Below are 7,297 nucleotides of genomic sequence, written 5' to 3' on the forward strand. Positions count from 1 at the left end.
ATTAATAACTTCACCCAAGAAAACGATAATAATGAGACATCATACCAAAATGTATGGGATGCAGCCAAAGCGGTAATAAGGGAAAATTTCATATCTCTAGAGGCCTATTTGTATAAAATAGAGAAAGAGAAGGTCAATGAATTGGGTTTGCAACTAAAAATGCTAGAAAAGGAACAAATTAAAAACCCCCAGTCAAACACTAAACTTGAAATTCTAAAAATAAAAGTAGAGATCAATAAAATAGAAAGTAAAAAAACTATTGAATTAATTAATAAAACTAAGAGTTGGTTCTATGAAAAAACCAACAAAATAGACAAACCCTTAGTAAATCTGATTTAAAAAAGGAAAGAGGAAAATCAAATTGTTAATCTTAAAAATGAAAAGGGAGAACTCACCACTAACGAAGAGGAAATTAGAGCAATTATTAGGAGTTACTTTGCCCAACTTTATGCCAATAAATTCGACAACTTAAATGAAATGGAAGAATACCTCCAAAAATATAGCTTGCCCAAACTAACAGAGGAAGAAGTAAATATCCTAAACAGTCCCATCTCAGAAAAATCAATAGAACAAACTATCAATCAGCTCCCTAAGAAAAAATCCCCAGGACCAGATGGATTTACATGTGAATTCTACCAAACATTTAAAGAACAATTAACTCCAATGCTAAATAAACTATTTGAAAAAATAGGGATTGAAGGAGTCCTACCAAACTCCTTTTATGCCACAGACATGGTACTGATACCTAAACCAGGTAGGCTGAAAACAGAGAAAGAAAATTATAGACCAATCTCCCTAATGAATATTGATGCTAAAATCTTAAATATTAGCAAAAAGATTACAGAAAATCGTCACCAGGATAATACACTATGACCAAGTAGGATTTATACCAGGAATGCAGGGCTGGTTCAATATTAGGAAAACTATTAGCATAATTGACTATATCAATAACCAAACAAACAAAAACCATATGATCATCTCAATAGATGCAGAAAAAGCATTTGATAAAATCCAACATCCATTCCTAATAAAAACACTTGAGAGTATAGGAATAAATGGACTTTTCCTTAAAATAGTCAGGAGCATATATTTAAAACCATCAGTAAGCATCATATGCAATGGGGAAAAACTGGAACCTTTCCCAGTAAGATCTGGAGTGAAGCAAGGTTGCCCACTATCACCATTATTATTTAATATCGTATTAGAAACACTAGCCTCGGCAATAAGAATCGAGAAAGATATTAAAGGAATTAGAGTAGGCAATGAGGAAACCAAACTATCACTCTTTGCAGATGATATGATGGTACACCTAGAGAACCCCAGAGATTCTACTAAAAAGCTATTAGAAATAATTCATAATTTTAGCAAAGTAGCTGGCTACAAAATAAATCCCCATAAATCCTCAGCATTTTTATACATCACCAACAAAACCCAACAGCAAGAGATACAAAGAGAAATTCCATTCAGAATAACTGTTGATACCATAAAATATTTGGGAATCTATCTACCAAAGGAAAGTCAGGAATTATAGGAGCAAAATTATAAAAAAGTCTCCACACAAATAAAGTCAGACTTAAATAATTGGAAAAATATTAAGTGCTCTTGGATTGGCCGAGCGAACATAATAAAGATGACAATACTCCCTAAACGAATCTATTTATTTAGTGCTATACCAATCAGACTTCCAAGAAAATATTTTAATGATCTAGAAAAAATAACAACAAAATTCATATGGAACAATAAAAAGTCGAGAATCTCAAAGGAATTAATGAAAAAAAACAATCAAATGAAGGTGGCCTAGCTGTACCTGATCTAAAATTATATTATAAAGCAGCAGTCACCAAAACCATTTGGTATTGGCTAAGAAATAGATTAGTGGATCAGTGGAAAAGGTTAGGTTCACAAGACAGAATAGTCAACTATAGCAATCTAGTGTTTGACAAACCCAAAGCCCCTAACTTCTGGGAAAAGAATTAATTATTTGATAAAAACTGCTGGGATAATTGGAAATTAGTATGGCAGAAATTAGGCATGGACCCACACTTAACACCATATACCAAGATAAGATCAAAATGGGTCCATGACCTAGGCATAAAGAACGAGATTATAAATAAATTAGAGGAACATAGAATAGTTTATCTCTCAGACTTGTGGAAGAGAAAGAAATTTGTGACCAAAGATGAACTAGAGACCATTACTGATCACAAAAAAGAAAATTTTGATTACATCAAATTAAAAAGCCTTTGTACAAACAAAACTAATGCAAACAAGATTAGAAGGGAAGCAACACACTGGGAAAACATCTTCACAGTTAAAGGTTCTGATAAAGGCCTCATTTCCAAAATATATAGAGAACTGACTCAAATTTATAAAAAAATCAAGCCATTCTCCAATTGATAAATGGTCAAAGGATATGAACAGACAATTTTCAGATGATGAAATTGAAACTATTACCACTCACATGAAAGAGTGTTCCAAATCACTATTGATCAGAGAAATGCAAATTAAGACAACTCTGAGATATCACTACACACCTGTCAGATTGGCTAAGATGACAGGAAAAAGTAATGATGATTGTTGGAGGGGATGCGGGAAAACAGGGACACTGATGCATTGTTGGTGGAGTTGTGAACGAATCCAACCATTATGGAGAGCAATCTGGAATTATGCCCAAAAAGTTATCAAACTGTGCATACCCTTTGATCCAGCAGTGTTTCTATTGGGCTTATATCCCAAAGAAATGCTAAAGAAGGGAAAGGGACCTGTGTGTGCCAAAATGTTTGTAGCAGCCCTGTTCGTAGTGGCTAGGAACTGGAAAATGAATGGATGCCCATCAATTGGAGAATGGCTGGGTAAATTGTGGTATATGAATGTTATGGAATACTATTGTTCTGTAAGAAATGACCAGCAGGATGAATACAGAGAGGACTGGCGAGACTTACATGAACTGATGCTAAGTGAAATGAGCAGAACCAGGAGATCATTATACACTTCGACAACGATATTGTATGAGGACATATTTTGATGGAAGTGGATTTCTTTGACAAAGAGACCTAACTGAGTTCCAACTGATAAATGATGGACAAAAGCAGCTACACCCAAAGAAAGAACACTGGGAAACGAATGTGAACTATCTGCATTTTTGTTTTTCTTCCTGGGTTATTTATACCTTCTGAATACAATTCTTCCTGTGCAACAAGAGAACTGTTTGATTCTGCAAACATATATTGTATCTAGGATATACTGCAACATATCCAACATATAAAGGACTGCTTGCCATCTAGGGGAGGGGGTGGAGGGAGGGAGGGAGGGGAAAAAAATCGGAACAGAAACGAGTGCAAGGGATAATGTTGTAAAAAAAATTACCCTGGCATGGATTCTGTCAATATAAAGTAATTATTAAATAAAAATTTAAAAAAAAAAAGAAATTTTATCTCCATGTGAGGATACAAAGAACGTATTATTGAAATAGTCAGGGAAAGGCATTTTTCAAATTCCTTTTTTTTCCTTAAAATATATATTTGATTTTTCACAATAACTGGAATTAGGAAATAAAGTCTTTACCTAACATTGATTAACCTGTGATTTATTTACAAAGAATTCTTAAATGAGTAAAACCTAGGCTATTCCCTTCTCTGAAACTTACAAACTTTAGAGTTGTCAAGTTAGGACACTTTGAAGTTTAGTGACTTCCCAGCATCACTAGGCTTCTATCAATTAAAAGATGAGATTTGAAATCAGGTGTCTTGTTTTTTTTTTTTTTTGAAACCAGCATTTTATCCACTATACTGAAATGCTTTCTACAGAAAATACCCACATTGATCATCTTTTCAGTGTGTTTTTGGTGAAAGGATTGTCAATCCTTTTGAGCATCATGGCATCTTTTTTTTTTTAAGTACTTTAATTTGAGCATAATTTTTTTTCAGAATAAAGAACCTATTTGAAGATTAGCCTTTAAACTTTCCTTTTACTTTACAAATTTTGCAAAAAAAGAGAGTTCATAAGTTGAAATATTTTCTTTTAAAATGATAAATATATATGATACATATATGTTTATATGCATATATATTCATGATAATATGTATTATTTTTAAAAGCATTTAATTTTAAAGTTTCTTCCCCTTTTTCTTTAAACAAGGTGTCTCTTAAGTTACTGGCCAACATCTACTGTGATTTACCATTTCTCCTTATTATTACAATTTTTTTTTGTTTATTTTTTTCTTTTTGCTGAGGCAATTGGGATTAAGTGACTTGCCCAGGGTTGTAGAGGGCAGAACCCTGTAAAGCTATACTTGAATCAAAGACAGCAGACTGCTTACAGTTAAGCACCTACTCAGTGTGACTGATGATATAATGAATGGTTCTACAGTTAAACATATACTTAATGTGATGTAATGATGTAATCACTCTAGTTGGCACATACTCATTAGGTGTAGTGATGAGATCCTACTGAGGTATTTAAGGGCTGAGAGGATTGAGAGTAAACAGGCTCAGACACAGACAGAGGAATCTCATATACAGACACAGAGAAGTCTCAGACACAAACACAGAGAAGACTAAGGTATGGACACATAAGAGACTCAAGACTCAAAAATCCAGGCTCCAGACTGTATCTTTGATTAGCTTTGTGATGACTCTTCTGCCTTCATCACTTCTCCACGTAAAGACCAACATCTGTTCAGAGAACCTCTAGAAAGCTAGTCTGGACATTACATTCTGGCGCCCTAAATGTGGCGCACTGAAAGAAGCACACCAAATTTTTAAGCTCTGGACATAAGGACCTACATTCAGCAGTTTGACTGATGCAATTGTAAGCTCAGTGGAGAAGTCCCTGTGACCTGGAAATAGGGTGAGTATAAATATAGACAAACAGGAAACTTTGGTAAGGGCTAAACTTGTCACTTTTATTTTTCAGCTCAAATGGGGAAAATACTAAGAATAGAGCCTCCCCCATTCCAAGGGAAGTATATAGCACACATAGGTTAATAGAGAAATAAGGTTTGTTGGTAACTCGGAGGCAGATCCCAGGGTTTTTAAATATGTTAGAGTGCCCGTCTCCTTGGCTCTCTAAGGAAGAAAAATTAGAGCCAGGTATGTGGGAAATAGTGGGAGAGCAAGTAATTGAATATGACTAAGCTATGGGTCCTGATTCAGTTCCTCAGGAAAGATTCCTTATATACAATATAATACAACTGGCTTTAAAGAATCCCACAAGTTCTAAAAAAAAAAGGAAAATGTTTAATGTGGACAGCCAGACAGGGAAGTGTGAGAAGAAAAAGCAGGAGAGGGATAGTACTGACAAAGCAGCTGGTGGGAATAGCCAGTTAGATCAAGGTAAATATCTTAAGTACCATGCTGATAAGCTTAAAGAATGTGGCACTTCTCATTGAAACAGTTGGTAGATCATACAATCATTAGAGGTGCCAACTGGCCAAGTCATTGGCCAGAGATTAAGGAAGACAGTTATATGTCTGGCATAGGAGGATCAATAGCAGCTGAAAGTAGTGATACCCCTTTGAGATGGACATTTGAAGGTGAACCAGTGGTTTTTACTCCTTTTATAGTTGAAAAAATCTCCATCAAACTACAGAGAAGAGATATCTTACAAGAGTTAGGAATACAATTGAGTACTTCAGCTTTTTAGGCAGAGCTGTGTTGAAGGCCTGCCTATATGCTCACCTCCAATCAATGAAAAACTGATATACCAGTGTGGATAGAACAATGGCCCTGACAAAGTGAAAAAATTCAGGCCTTATTAGATATAGTACAGGAGCAACTTAACCAAGGACACTTACAACATTCTCTAAGTTCTTGGAATTCTCCTGTATTTGTTGTAAAAAAGAAATCTGTAAAATGGAGGATGTTGACCTAAGAAAAGTAAATTAACAGATGCAAACTATGGGAACTCTTCAGCCTGGACTTCTATCTCCTATTTAATTGCTTAGAAAATGGCCTCTTTGGGTTATAGACATTAAGGATTGTTTCTATTCTATCCCTTTAGATAAGGAGGATATGAAAAGCTTTGCCTTTTTGGTACGCGGAGTTAATTTAGCTGAGCCTTATAAAAGGTAAGAATGGATAGTTTTGCCACAGGGAATGAAAAATATCCCTACTCTGTGTCAAATGTGTGTTGCTGCTGCTGTTACTCCTGTAAGAAAAGTTATGATGTTACATTACATGGATGATATCTTGGGGTGTGCACCTGAGGATCAAATGTTAGAAGCATGTCTACAAAAGACCATAAAAACACTAAGGAACTACAAATTGCATGTAGCTCAAAAAAAGAAAAATTCAAAGGCATGCTCCTTTTCAATATTTAGGATATGCAGTATATCCTAAGGTGTTTACAGTACAAAAGCTTTCTTTAAGAACAGTGAAGTTGAACACCTTAAATGACTTTCAGAAATTGATAGGAGATATCCAATGGAAGCATCCAGTGTTAGGCTTAACTACCTATCAACTACAACCATTATATGACATTTTAAGGGGAGAAACTGCTTTAAACTCCTGTGCCAGCATTCAAAAGAATCTCAAGAGGTTTTGAGAGTGAACTGGCTTTATCCAATGTTGTTGAAAAAGTTACTCAAAAACCCTTGGAAATATCAGTTTTTGCCACAAAAGAGGCACCCACAGTAGTCCTTCATTAAGGAGACCATGTGATAGAGTGGGTGAACCTTCCAGCACAACCGGAACAAAGCCTTACTCCTTATCCTTACCCCGTGCTTGTGGCTAGAATTTTATTAAATGCCATTAAGCTAGTAGTACAATTATCTGGGATAAGACCTGACAAGATATACATCTTTTATACCAATCCACAAATTAATGTATGCTGTGAAACCATCCCAGAGTGGCAAATTTTATTGGCCACAGCTCCAAATCAAATCTTCCAATGTCTGCGTTATCAATCATTCATTCTCTCTCTCATAATCTGACCTAATACCTTATAATTGCTAAGCTCAGTAGAAATACTTTTTTTGGATGTGTTGAATAAAAATGTCAGTGGTATAAACATGTAGCAAATATAATACATGCATACAAGTCAAGAAGAAAAACCACAGGTTTTATGCCATACTTTGTAGTGTTTGGTGTATGAACCAAACCTACCTATTAACTTGTCCTTTAAAATTCAGAGGTTTATTTTGAAAAAATATCTACTCCATAACAAATTCTTCAGAAAAAGCACAGCTTGCCAGCTTATAGCATAGTCCCAGAAGCTCTATAAAGACAATTCATCAAAAATTTTTGTCACAGGAAACATAAGCGGACTTCCTGGGAAGCAGGAAGAAAGAAATGACAG

The 7,297-nt window shown here is 35.0% G+C and overlaps 1 protein-coding gene across 1 annotated transcript in view; it reads right to left on the reverse strand.

Moving 5' to 3' along the window:
• The window catches only part of LOC127564428 (ankyrin repeat domain-containing protein 26-like), a 45,050-nt gene extending 37,795 nt beyond the window's left edge, over positions 1-7,255 (reverse strand). Inside the window, exon 1 of the mRNA XM_052000958.1 lies at positions 7,105-7,255. The gene's annotated coding sequence lies outside the window, so the exon portion shown is untranslated. The remainder of the gene's footprint in view (positions 1-7,104) is intronic.
• Positions 7,256-7,297: the final 42 nt, after the last annotated feature.

This window comes from Antechinus flavipes, chromosome 5 (genome assembly GCF_016432865.1).
Source record: "Antechinus flavipes isolate AdamAnt ecotype Samford, QLD, Australia chromosome 5, AdamAnt_v2, whole genome shotgun sequence".
Taxonomy (NCBI): Eukaryota; Metazoa; Chordata; class Mammalia; order Dasyuromorphia; family Dasyuridae; genus Antechinus; species Antechinus flavipes.